Below are 14,814 nucleotides of genomic sequence, written 5' to 3' on the forward strand. Positions count from 1 at the left end.
TGTTTCCATCATTTATAAGAAAGTTATGGCGATTTGAAAATCGTCCAATCAGAATTTAGCACACGTGCATGCACGTGTCAGATAGTTCTTATGACTCTTTACATATGTTAAGAATATCAAGATACATATACAATAGAAGTTTGAAAAGATTTTGACAAAAAAGAAAAAAGTTATGGTCATTGAAGGAATTGAATATTCAAATGTCAATGCACGTGCGTGCGCATGCGCGTTTTCAATTTTTATAACATAGTTTTGTAGATATTTATAATCTTTACCTATCCTGTAAATATCAATAAATTGTCTTAATTTACATGAAAGTTAAAAACGGTTTTGTATTGTCCAATCACATTGAAGCACACGTGCATGCGCGTGCAGTATTGAAATTTTGACGATGCCAAACGGTTAAGGGTCTCAAGTTATACCTGCAATATAAATATCAAACGATTTCATTGAAAAATAAAAAAGTTAGATTGATTCCAAAATTTGTAAACAAAAAATCCAATGCACGTGCATGCACATGCATGCATTTTCAGACAAAATGACGTTCGTTCCGCACATCTACATAGAGTATTCTATCATCCTAAAAAGGTTTCATCTTGATCCCTTCAGTAGTTTCTGAGAACACTCGTGGACAAAAAAGGGTGACAAGAATAAAGAAAGAATAATAATAATAATAATAATAAAAAACAGAGTAAAAACAATATGTTCCCAAACTTTGTTTGGGGAACATAATAACTAGTTCTAATTGTAACGGGGACCGTTACATATGTTCCCCAAACCTCCCCCAATTAAAAAGTGATGTCCTTGTGAATGTATAGCAAAAAATCATTTTATTTTAGCCTTTAATTACATGTAGTACGTTCAATATGGTCATTTCAGTACCCAAAAAAATGAAAGAAAGCGTTGCACGCGCATACACGCTCAGGCGTGTATGATTCCGAATTTTTGTTGATGTCGTTCAACAGGCATGTGTATCATATACCCACAGTGTGAATTTCATAACGTTTCCACCAAATACAAGGAAGTTATAGCGATTTTAAAATCGTCCAATCAGAATTCAGCACACGTGCATGCACGTGCTGAGCAGTAATTCTAACCACAACAATTTGTAAGGAGTAACAAGACACATCTAAACCATTAATATCAATAGAATTTGATGAAAAACAAAAACGTTATCGTCCTTTAAATATTTAAAATTTAAAAACGTTGCACGCGCATGCACGTGTGCGTTGGCATTTTTTTCTTACACCAATATATAGATACACATATTGTCTACATATGCTGTGAATATCATCTCATTCACTTCATAAACAAGATAGTTACAAACGTTTTAGTATTATCCAATCAAAATGAAGCGCACGTGCATACGCGTGGAAATTGGTAATTTTGACCATGCAAATCGGTTAAGAGTCTCAATATCTACCTATGATATGAATTTCAAGCCATTTCAATGAACAACAAAAAATTTAGACTGATTCCAAAGTTAGCGTACAAATTTTGCAATGCGCGTGCACGCGTATGCGTGCACGTGCTGACAAAATAAATATTATTTTTCATATGTACAAATGATATACTATCATCCTATTTAGGTTTTATATCGCTTCCTTCAATATTCTGATTTTCCATTTTTTGTACCAAAATTGCAATGCACGTGCGCGCGCGTGCATACACGTGCAGACAAAATGACTATCACTATGCACATCTACAAACGCTATACTATCATCCTGGAAAGTTTCATATCGATCCCTTTTGTAGTTTCTGAGAACACTACCGGACAAAAAAGTACCGGAGAAAAAGAATAATAATAATAATAAGAAGAAGAAGAAACAGAGTAAAAACAATATGTTCCCAAACTTTGTTTGGGGAACATAATAATAACTAGACACGATCTCGTTGCGAGCAACGAGTAGGTCTTCCGTCCGATTTGTTGATGCACTCGGAGTTAAAAAAAAAAAAAAAGACAAATGAGTCCCAATTTAGTTTCCGACTTTAAGACACTTTAGATATAATCAATTTTTCATATCATAAGCTTCTGAAGCAAAGTTGCGGTGAAATTCGTTTGAAATTCGACTCTCCAGGCGAGCCATAAGGCCCGCGGGCCTATTTCTTGATGTCATTTGTTAGCCCTCTATAGACTCAACAACTTTAGTTCTATATGTCTTTACAAAATATTTACCTGTAAAAAGTTATTGAGATCGACCGATATCGACAAAAAATCGACTCTACAGGCGAGCCATTAGGACCATAGGCCTATTTCTTGATATCAATCGATAGATCTCGATAAACTGAACAACTTTTGTTCAATATGTCCTTTCAAAATATTTACCAGTTACAAGTTTTTGAAATCGACTGATATCGACAAAAATCGACTCTACAGGCGAGCCATGAGGCCCACAGACCCATTTTTTGATATTGATCGATAGGTTATGACACATTGAACAACTTTTGTTCAATAATGCTTTTCAAAAAATATGTCGTTTTAAAGATATGAGGCGTCAAATATTTACGATTTTGGCCCTTAAAATCTCTAATTACGTAACATATGACCTACTTTTTGATTTGATAAGATCAAGCTCGTTGAGATGAACATTTCCGCTTCTACAACTTATTATAAAATATTAATAGTTTCTGAGATATTCTCAAAAACATTTGGACCCTTCTGAACCCCTAATTTAAAGGGCCAGCCCGTTTTGCTTGATATCGTAAGAAAGGCCTTGTCATTTGAAACATTTTTTGCTCAACAAGTATTAAGAAATTCTTTACCGTTCTCGAGTTATCTCTACAAGAAATATTTAGGGGCCAAACTGTAGCCCCCTAACGGGGCCACATAGGGAAAAAACGAAATGTACATATTGTTTAGATTATCATTCTGAACAACTTTTGTTCAATAATGCTTTTCAAAATATTTGTCGTTTTCAAGATATGAGGCGTCAATTATTTATGATTTTGGCCCTTAAAATCCCTTATTACGTAACATATGACCTACTTTTTGATTTGATAAGAACAAGCTCGTTTAGATGAACATTTCCGCTTCAATGACTTATTACAAAATATTAATAGTTTCTGAGATATTCTCATAAACCTTTGGACCCTTCTGGGCCCCTAATTTAAAGGGTCAGCCCCTTTTGCTTGATATCGTAAGAAAGGTCATGACATTTCAAACATTTTTTGTTCAACAAGTATTTAGAAATTCTTTACCGTTCTCGAGTTATTTCTAGAAGTAATTTTTAGGGGCCAAACTGTAGCTCCCTAACGGGGCCACATAGGGTAAAAACGAAATATGCATATTGTTCAGATCATCATTCTGAACAACTTTTGTTCTTTATTGCTTTTCAAAATATTTGTCGTTTTCGAGATACAAGGGGTAAAAAATTTATGGTTTTGGCCCTTAAAATCCCTTATTACGTAACATATGACCTAAATTTTTATCTGAATAGATTTGAATTGTTGAGATGAACATTTTTTGTTCTTTGACTTATACCAAAATATTAACGATTTTTGAGATATTTGATCTAGACTTTGAGCCCTTCTAGATCCCTAATTGAAGGGGCTAGCCCCTAAATCTTGATATTTTCGAAAAGATCTCGTAAATGTGCACAACTTTTGTTCTACATGTCTTAACAAAATATTTGCAAGAAAAAAGATATTGGAGATCAAAGGTCAAAAATCGCCGAAATCGGCGAAAAATTTTGACATCCATTTTTTCAGGTCCAGGCGAGCGTTTAGGCAAATCGCCTCCGGTAAAATCGAATCTCCCACAAATCTTCTAAAATGTTTACTCTATCTTGTGTAGAAATTTCAAGACTCTAGCTTCAAAACTAACGGAGGAGATGTGTGGACAACAAGGCCCTTCAAAAAGTCACTAAAAGAGAGATAACTCCTGACCGGAAGTGACGTCAAGCACGAAATTTTGCAAGCAAAGTCTCGTCACCAAAAGACATCTTTCCTGAAAATTTCGTGAAAATCGATCGAGAAATGGCTGAGAAAAACGCGTGTACTACCAAGGAAAATAATAATAATAATAATAATGAAGAAGAAGAACGCGAACAATAATAGTAAGGTCTTCCGCAGGAGACGGAAGACCTTAATAATAATGAAGAAGAACGCGAACAATAATAGTAAGGTCTTCCGCAGGAGACGGAAGACCTTAATAAACAGTAGAATCACTAGAAGGTCTTCCGTTGGAAACGGAAGACCTTAATAATAATAAGAAACAGAGTAAAAACAATATGTTCCCAAACTTTGTTTGGGGAACATAACTAAAGATTGTTTATTAGGAAATACAAATGTCTCCCTGAGCTCCCCGAATTGGAAGTTCTTCAAATGAAACTACCCCTTATTGTACTGTTTGGTATTGAGGAGAAAGCATGAACAGAAGCATATAAGCATTTATGAACTCCGATAAGCCATATAGAAGTGTTCACAAATTATTTTATACCCTCCACCCCTAAGATTTTAAGAAAACAATTGGATCTTCCTATCCCTACAATATATGTCAATCTGCAAATGGCATTGAAGTATTGTGAAAAGTTTAAGTCTAACTCTGATAATCCATATCAGAGGAGAGCATTCACAAGCTATTTAAACATCTTCCACCCCTCTTAGATCCACTATAACTTTTAGGAAAATAATTGGATCCTCCCGTCCCAACAATATGCACATCTCCATATGGCATTGAAGCATTGTACAAAGTCTAGCGGATAAGCCATATACGGTAGGAGGAGAAGCGTTCACAAGAATTTGTGACAGACAGATGGACAGACAGAAAATACAAAAACAATGTCTCGATCCGCCTGGAAGAGGGGAGACATAATAAACTAACTGTAACATCATGCTTCAAAATACTAACGATTTATACTAAGACACTGAATACTTACAATTTACACATGCAAGACACAGTACTATTTGATGGGCAGCAATTAAAACATGGCTTCTAAAAGGAAAAAAATCATGCACTTATTTAGTATGTAACAAAAAATGTAATATTATGAAATTATACGATTTGTCAGTAATTAAGATTCAGTATTCCATGAAACAGTGTGTGTCATCTGCAAGTGTACTATATACTCAACCAAGACAGGCAAAGTGATAGCATAAGCAATAATGTATCTCTTCATGAAAATATTGTATAATTATTAGCTTAATTCTTATAATCTTAAATTTTTTGACTTATATCTGATGAAAGTTTTGAGGTAGAAATTGTGTTTGTGCCTTTGTATGCATGTACATAATTTGTAAATGTAGTTGTACCCCTAAGTAGATTTTACATAATAAAACACTGAACACATATACATGTACTTCATAAGTTTTGTTACATGTACATATACAACCATGCATAAAAAGATGTTTAAATACTATAACGATTTTTTAAGAAACAAAATTATCTGCATGCAGTGTATAGCTTGGTTAAAAATTTAAGGACAGATAAAATGATCTCGCTTTGTAGACAGAATAATATCCTTTAAAATCTTGAAAACATAATCATTACATTCAATTATAGGAAGATGTGATACCTTGACAAATCTAGGATTCCTTTGAGGATCTCAAAATACATTTGTTCAAAGGGTGGTGAATCACTCAAAGTCCCCAGAAAGTACACTGAAAGCAGACACATGCACAAATATGTATTATGATTTGAAATTTAGGCTAAAAATGTAAATTGCTGTGCAAGTCAAAATAATGGCAAGAGAAAAAGAATCCCACTTCTCTATGATACACTTCCTAGTATTGAGGTGTACCGAAGACGAGTCGAATATACCAGTCTAATTTCAATTCAGATTGGAACATATAATTCGTAACTTTTTTCTTTAACTGTAAACAATTAAGTTTTAATATTCTGATCACAATCTCCATTTAAACAAATTGTGTCTTATTGAACTTATTTTAACTTGTCAATGAAACTTTTAGATTTAGTTTGATTAAAATTCCTTAATATAGATAAAATTGAATTACAGATGTCAAGTCCCCCAAACAATGTTTCTTCAATGATCTCTTCAACAATATACGTTTATTTTAAAAACTAAGGGTAGTGTGTTTAATTTTTGGTCAGAAACACAATATCTATTTGATGCCTTAATTTATGCTTTTAAATTTTCAAAACTCCATTAACATGCAATATAATAAATATTTTGATCAGTTACAATTGTATTTAATTCACAATTTTTTTTTTTTTTACAATTTAAGGCAATTTAGTTAAATATATAGCACAAACTAAAACATGTAAAATAATTAACATTGCACAGTCAGCTTTTCATTAAAGGGAGCTTATAATTACAAAATTCTTTACTTTAGGTTAAATAATACTCAGTGCACACTATGATCCTAACTTGGCCAAACTTGAAAAAAAAAATCCATGTAATATGATCATGCAAAATAATTTCTTCTCCTAAATTTCTAGAAGAGCTTCTGGATGATCACAGCTCAATTTTGATTTCTGAGACTTATAACTGTTTAATTATGTTGCGAAATGTAATACTAAATATGAAACAGCAAAGGTTTCTTACAGACAAAATATAGTTGATGTATATTAAAACAATAGTTAATTACAGTGTAGTGCAATGTAATCCTAATTGTGATTCAATTATTTGATTTAAGATTTTAAATTTTTGTACAGATTGTCCTCTAACATACAGATACATGACTAATCTAAATATGAAAAGGATTATTGATATTATTACATGTGTGTTTCTGTAATTATAAGTTTGTAATTGGAATAAGTAAATCTAAATTAATTAAAAAGATCAGAAATGCATGTAGGTATTTCATTCATAAAAGGAGAATGGTTTGTTTTTTTAGAAATGACTTATGAAAATATAATGTACTGCTTACAATGTATCAATAAAGGAAAAAGTTATGATGTATATCCATGTATATATTGTCCCGTCACATTAATATATGTGTTAATGATTAATATATATCATAAATGCTTGCATAAATAAACATTAGTAAAACATGTGTGTGGTTACAGAAACTCAGAGCTATAAACTGCCAATCTGTAAATGAGTATGAGACCTGCACCACTCGGGAATTTTAAATGTTTTCTAATATGATTTTATATAAATCAAAGACTGCGATATTTTGCTACATATAAGAAGATTGATGCATGATCTGATAAAAAAATTTAATTAATGCATTGTCCACTTGTGTCTAATATGCACATTTTTTACCAGATTTAATATACATGTTATAAATGACAATTACAACCCTGCATTAGATACAGGGAGGATCCTGTTAAATATAATGCACTGTCTCCTGATGTCCTTTGCAGTTTTGTGATCAACTTTTAAAATTATCACTGGTACATTATATACTTTGGCAATGGTTACTATATATATACATGTATGCATCTAGTCATGTTCTAATTTCCATTTATTGTTGCTTTCCCTCCACTTAAAAACAATCCATAATTGGTCACCTTTGAGCGTACATACATGTAGTGTATGAAAAGGGTGCTATATAAATATGGTATTATTATTATTAAATCATATCATATAAGGAAAAGTTAGAATTTTTCATTTACATATGTACCAAATGATAATCATACAAATACATGTCATATACTTTTCATTCATTCTAATTTTTTTAGGTGTGCTGCATGCATCAATGAGTTTAATTATCAAAATCTTTACATATCAAAAAATTATGAATGGGTAGTATACACACCCCCTGGTCACCACAATCAATCAATAAAATTTACTTTCTTCATAAAATAAATTCACTTTATCTATACTGTTAGATTAGGAAAATGATTATGTTTCCATCAAAGAAATATTAAGTTTAGAAGTTTTAAGATACTTGCAATGCATATTTCTTTGCTTGTAACATGTACATTCACAGATACATACATGTATATACCTCAAACATGAAACAGACTATAATATTTTCTGCGTGGAAATGGTAAATTGTATGCAACATTTCAGTGTTTGATAAATTGAACACAATCCCTATGCAACATTAAAATTTAATTATGGCATTTGAAATAGAAAGATGTCCTCTCAATATTTTTTTTCACGATAATCAAGACTTCTTTCAAAGTTGGCCTAGGTCCAAATCTAAGGACGATAACTCTTTCTTACCATTTCTTTATTAGCTGATGGCATTAGGAAAATAATGCATTGATACGTAGATCTATATATTGCAAAAACAAATAAAGCACACTATACCATAATTTCTAATTGATACTTACATTAACACTGGAATTCCTTAAAGCACATCCATATCCGGTAGAAAATTCACCGGGTCTCAGGTAGCTCGCGTTGGAGTCTCGGAGCAACGAGATTATATTTCATTCGATAGTCTTTGATTTTACGCTCTACTTAACACCGATAAAGAATATGTTCCGAACACGTTAGTAGGGGTGATTATATAAGTGATCATTTGAGTAATTGCAGTACAGTTCAGTCCATGGTTTTACAAGTACAACGACTAGTGTCACAATTTGCCTTGCATTTACAGCGAAAATTTTAGTTTTAACGGATACAAGAATTGCTGAAAGCAGTGAAAAGCCCCAGTTCGAAGGATCCAAATTAAGCATTTCTTTAGTCCACTCTATGACTTAAAAAAATTCTTGCAGTGCTCCTCTTCTGCAGCTGTAGTTAGTAGTTATTGGCAACGACTGAACTTATAAAAATGATATTGTGTTAGACAATACTTCACAAAGCAAATCTCCTATAAGTGTCTCTATGGTATTCCATCGTACAAAGTCGATATGACATCGACACCAGAATATATCTTTTTCTCTATAAAATCCTCATATAGGAAGGTGAAGATAACGAACAGTGATCCATCTCGTAACTCCTATAAGCAATACAAAATAGAGAGGTGGGCAAACACGGACCCCTGGATATACCAGAAGTGGGATCAGGATCAGGATCTATGAGGAGTAAGCACCCCACTGTTGACCGGTTACACCCGCCGTGAGCTCTATATCTTAATAAGGCAAACGGAGTTACCCTTATTCAATATCATTGTGCCAAAAACGGCCCAACAATCTATATGAAACAAGTCAGACAGATTTGACCCAATGATAGGTTGTATTGGCAAAGTAGATTGTTATAACGACCATATAATTCGCGAGCTCTTCTTTACCCCTTGGCATCTAGCTTAAAAAGAAGCATATTTATAATGCGAGGGATTTTAAACGAAACAGTTGAAACCCCTTCACCATCAAGTTGTTTGTCAGTAGCCTGCCTCCATTTAAAAACTAATCATATACAGAATTTTTTTGCGATTTGTCTACATTTTGACTATACAGGACCCGTTCCGATGCCGAACATTCTTGACGTTGTGTCGCATCTTGTGAATGCTTGTAGAAAGAGCAAGGATTGACAAACTTCGTTTCCTAAAAAGACGTCTGGTTTTAACGATATTCTTCACTTAGGGGAAGATCAAAAATTCAATGTCTCACAAAAAACTAAAGTCACATAGTTTTTACCAAGCCCCCCCCCCCCCTTCTTTAAAACTTAATATGACAAATGTTGAGACTAATCGAATTACAAGAAAAGAAACGTACGATTATAAATAACACTCTGTATACCTTTTCTACTGTTTATTCACCAATGAAAGTGTACATTAAATCTATTAAATGTTCATTGATATGTTTTAAATATTATGTGGTATTTAACAGTCGCTTGTCTTTTTCCTTTTTCCACTAAAGTGTAATCGATGTCGGATGACAGAAAATTACGGGAGTTTTTATTCCCCTCTCCCTAACTAATTGAATTTAAATTTTCATCCGACATTGATCTCGTCCCTTAGGGCAGTTATGTTTATTTCAGAGTTCGTTGCTATTTCTGTGCTTTATATAAAGACATTTCAAACACAATGTGCATTTTGTATGATCCTCTAAAATTTACGATAAATAACTGTATCCCATTTCCATTCTCAATGAGCGTGTGCCAGCGTGGCGAGAATTCCATCGTCATCGAAAACAAGTTTTGTCTTGAATAGATGGCCGGGCGGTCTAGCGCGCTGTTCGCATGCTGCTAGGAGATGTGGTTCCGCAGGTCGTGAGCCCAAGACTAATTCGAAAGAGTAACTACTCGATTTTACATCAAATCATGATACTATGCGCAAGTGTTTACTTACATTGATTTTTATTATTTATATTATCAATGTTTTATTATCATTATTATTACCCATGAATGACTCCCCAAACCTGAATTTGAAAAAGAAAAGCAAAAATACTTTACTTACTTAGTTTTATAAAAGTATTTAATACAAAACGCTTGCTCAAATGATGAAGATACAAAATAACTGAAACTTTAAACCCTAATGGCTTTCCATACTTTCTTTTTTAACAACCGTAATTCCCCCTTGTAAATTGTCACTAATTCTTTAAGATTTCATTTATAATTGATTATTCATAACTTCTAAAGTAAATATTGTGTTTTATTATTAAAATTAATTCAGTAGAGGGTCAAACAAAATATTTTGAAGCTTTATTTCCGAAAGTTCCCCGGGAATGGAAGTCGGCAAAGAATATGAGATGCTGAGCAATATTGTATGTATATAAAAGGTCTTAAAATCACCTTTTTAATACAACTGTTAAGCTGTTTAATCGCGTTTTTTATTACATGCACTTTAGATCATCGTGTATAACTTTATTCCAATGACTGTCACGGTTGAGTTACTCCCCTTTACGTGTACGGCGTGCCGTAAACACCACAAAATATCGATGGTTTACTAAAACATTTAAGTCTGAATTTGAAATATTTCCCATTGTCCGATTTTGTCCGATTTTTTGTATGTTGTTAATCACGCTTTTGTTTATTAAATTCCATCGAGTTTGTTTCTGTTGCAATTACTTTGAGGTGATTTGCTAGATTGACTAGACTAAATTACCAAAATCAGACATACCATACAATTTTGTTTTGTGTACGCAATTTTGTTTGTGACGCAGTCAATATTTTCCACAAATAACGCTGCGTTGATGCATTGTGACGGCATCAGTTTCAGAGGATACTGATACGGAATCAGAAAATTACAGTGTGTGATCCGGAAAACCGCTGTGAAATTCACAGTATAAAGAACTATACATTGTTGGGTATATAATAAAACTACTTATTTACTAGTTCAATACTGATCCCATGTGTGCAAACATATTACACATCAATTACTGAACCCTATCCAGTTGTAAAAAAAATTGTCAATTAAAATTTTGAAAGGTTTTTGCAGGGCTATATTTTGTGGCGGAAGGATTGATTAATCAAAAAGTTAGAAATCTGCGTGGTATTACAGTTTCTGCTTCATCCAATATGTCTTCTATTTTTATACCGGTACTCCTCTACGTACACTGTATGCTGTAGTGTTGTAATTTATGGTACAAGTAGTTGAGACTTGGAACTACTTTAAATGTTGTAATTTATTAACTTGGTGGATAAATTTTCTAACAGATCACCGATTCTTAGAAATATTTTAAATCAATTTACTCTAAATTTTGTATAAAAATTCAGCATTATCGCCAATAACTTAACAATTTAGCCTCTCTCTCTCTCTCTCTCTCTCTCTCTCTCTCTCTCTCTCTCTCTCTCTCTCTCTCACATACACATGCACATTTTTCAATTCCATTTTGAATTTTAAGAGAAGACCTTGGAAATTATGTGAAATTTTTGAAATTTATATTACTCCTAATATGACCTTTTAAATTCTCAAATTTGATATCCTGATTTTTTTTCGAATTTCAAGCGCAAAAAAGTCATTTATTATTTCCATTACTAGTATTAAATTTCTTTTTATCTGTAGTGTTAGATTACATGATTATGTATCTAATATATGTAATGATTGATTCGTGTTACTTATATTGTGTTGACACCAAAAGACAAATCAAATTTAATTGAATAAATTTTAAGTGCAAAAAGGTCATGTTTAGAACACTGTAGCTCAATAACAAGTGTTGCGACACCAGCTTTTTTTAGCTGACCTGAACCGAAGGTTCAAGTGAGCTTTTCTGATCACATTTTGTCGGTCGTCCGTCCGTCCGTCTGTCTGTCTTTCCGTCTGTAAACTTTTCACATTTTCGACTTTTTCTCCAGAACCACTGGGCCAATTTCAACCAAACATGGCCAAAAGCATTGTTGGGTGAAGAGCTTTCAAGTTTGTTCAAATCAAGGGCCATGTCCGTTTCAAAGGAGAGATAATCACAAAAATGCAAAAATAGGGTGGGGTAATTTAAAAATTTTCTTCTCAAGAACCACTGGGCCAGAAGAGCTGAAATTTACCTGAAAGCTTCCTGACATGTTGCAGATTCAAATTTGTTCAAATCATGGCCCCAGGGGTAGGATGGGGCCACAAGAGGGATCTCACCCAATCAGAAAGGTTGAAAGTATTTAAACGGATTATATAAAAAAGCGTAAACTGACACAAACCAGGTTATACTCGTATAACTTTCCCCAGAATTAAAGTCATTCCTTATAATTTAATGCAAAAGACAAAGATACTAACCTTCGTTTATCATTCCCGTGGAGATCCAGGTTAAAATAGGTCCTCAGTATTCCCTTGCTTGTCGTACGAGGCGACTAAATTGGGCCGTCCTTCGGATAAGACCGAAAAAACGAGGTCCTGTGTCGCAGCAGGTGTGGCACGATAGTATATTTTCCCCGCGTTTCGTTGAATAGTGGGAAAATATTGTATGATAGAAACGTATCAACGCGCCAAAATGTAGGCGGGGCCATAGGAAGGCCAATAGAATTGTAGTGAATTCGAATAATAGTCTAGTGTTTGGTCATTTTAAGCCAACGCTTCACACGAGGCGCTCGAGCTTTATTTTTGGAGCAGCAAAATGGAGTCCCAACAAATGGATATATTGTTATCTAGAGTCTCAGACGTTAAAGATTCCAAATTGGCTTCTTTAGAGGTGAAAATCTCGAAGCAACAAAAACAACAACATGAACAACAAATGTGCAAAATTCAAGCGGCTTCCGATAAGACTTTCGTTTTTAAAAGAAAAGGCAAGGAGGCACAGCTCAAGTTTAACAACACCGTGAGAGATAAAATGGTACAGGCAAACACCCCCATCAACGACGGTGAAGCCAAGGCCGCTTTCCAAAGCATTACGGAAGGTATAGAGCTTATAGACGATAGACAAAAGCTAGTAAAAAGTGGTAGGAGAAGTGTACAAGAATATACTCAACACGAGCTAGCATCGGACTAGGAAGACGAGAAAAGAATATTTAAAGCAGAGATGCGCGCGGAAAGAAGTTGAAGGAAGAAAGAGCTCAAAAAGCCAGGCTTCAACGCAGATTCGCACCTTATACAACTCCTGACAAATCAACACCTGAGAAGTCAAACAAAAGTGACAGCAACAAGAAGCCAGGGACCTGTTACAAGTGCGGTTTCCCGGGACATTGGGTACGGGACTGTAACAAGGAAACACTAGTAAATATAAGTACTAGTATTATAGATGAAAATGCTAAAGTTCATTAGAATAGCAATTCTGTTAAAGCTGATACAACAAATAGTCAGTTTATAGTTTCTGAAAATTTTCATGATACTGAAAATGTCAGTCCATATTTACGTTTCAAAATGCATTTGTCGAAATGGAAGAGCATTTGTACGGACAATTATGTCTTGAGTATTATAGAGCATGGTTACAGAATTCCATTTTAGCACGTTCCATCAAGTGAGTTTTTTTAACAACAACAAATCTGCCAGAGACAATGTGAGTATTGTTTACCATGAAATTCAAAAGCGTTTTCAGAAAGGTTGCATAACACAGGTAACTCATATTCCCTTTGTGGTCAATTCATTGACCGTGGCTTTCAATAAATCAGGTAAACCATGCTTAGTCTTAGATTGCAGACACATCAATAAGTTCATTCATGATTTTGTATTTCGGATGAAAGATGCTAGAACTGCTCGGGAACTTTTTGATACAGGATATTTTTTGTTTAGTTCGACGTTAAGTCTGCATATCATCATATAGAAATTTTTAAAGAACACAGAAAATATTTGGGTTTTCATTGGGAGCATGATGATCAGAAAAAATATTACGTGTTTAATGTTTTACCTTTTGGTATTTCTTCGGCAGCCTTTATTTTTACAAAAGTTTTGAGAAAAGTTGTTCAGTATTGGGGGAGTTTAGGATTACAAGTGATCATGTATTTGGATGATGGTTTGGCAGGATCTAATAGTTTTTCAGAGGCAGAGTCTATTAGTAGACTTGTAAGAAAGGATCTTTTCTGAATTGGGTTTTGTGATTGTTGAATCTAAGTGTGAATGGCATGCAAAACAAAGAGTTGTTTGGTTGGGTTTAGAGTGGAATACAGAGACAGGTAATTTGAAAGTTACTTTTGAGTTAATTGAGAAGGTGATGAATTGTATAAAAAAAAATGTTTTAAAACTAATTCAAATCGGTCAAAACAGGTTCCACGTTAGGGCTATTGTTAACATCACAGGTCAGCTTATATCTATGGAAGCCGCTGCAAGACACCCGGTCAATTTTTACACAAGGTGTTTGTATCAAGATATTTTGTCAAGATTTAGTTGGCACTCTTATATTGAGATGAATTCAGGGTCATTAGAGGAATTGAAATTTTGGAGAGAAAATCTGTCGAGCCTTAATTCAGATCATATTCGAGTTCACAAGAGTAACTCGAACTTGAACGTTTATAGCGATGCATCAGATACTGGGTAGGGTGCATTTATAGAAGGCCATGATAATTCAGAAGTTATAGGATTGTGGACAAGTGAGGAATCTTGTGAGAGTTCTACTTGGAGGGAACTAGAATATGTTAATAGATCATTGAATACTATAGGAGAAAGTATTCACGGCGAAAGTGTAGATCGGCACACAGACAGTACAAATGTCAGTAGAAT

At 33.8% G+C, this 14,814-nt stretch overlaps 1 protein-coding gene and 1 long non-coding RNA gene across 2 annotated transcripts in view; one reads left to right on the plus strand and one right to left on the minus strand.

Moving 5' to 3' along the window:
• Window positions 1-14,814, plus strand: part of LOC125677176 (multiple epidermal growth factor-like domains protein 10) — a 191,034-nt gene that overhangs the window by 89,411 nt on the left and 86,809 nt on the right. The window lies entirely within an intron of this gene.
• On the minus strand, window positions 4,735-8,313 carry LOC130053363 (uncharacterized). The gene is made up of 3 exons (XR_008801921.1): window positions 8,186-8,313; window positions 5,514-5,598; window positions 4,735-4,933 (listed from the first exon to the last, which is right to left on the minus strand). It is a non-coding gene; the product is annotated as an uncharacterized LOC130053363 (long non-coding RNA).

The sequence above is a fragment of the Ostrea edulis genome, chromosome 3, assembly GCF_947568905.1.
Source record: "Ostrea edulis chromosome 3, xbOstEdul1.1, whole genome shotgun sequence".
Taxonomy (NCBI): Eukaryota; Metazoa; Mollusca; class Bivalvia; order Ostreida; family Ostreidae; genus Ostrea; species Ostrea edulis.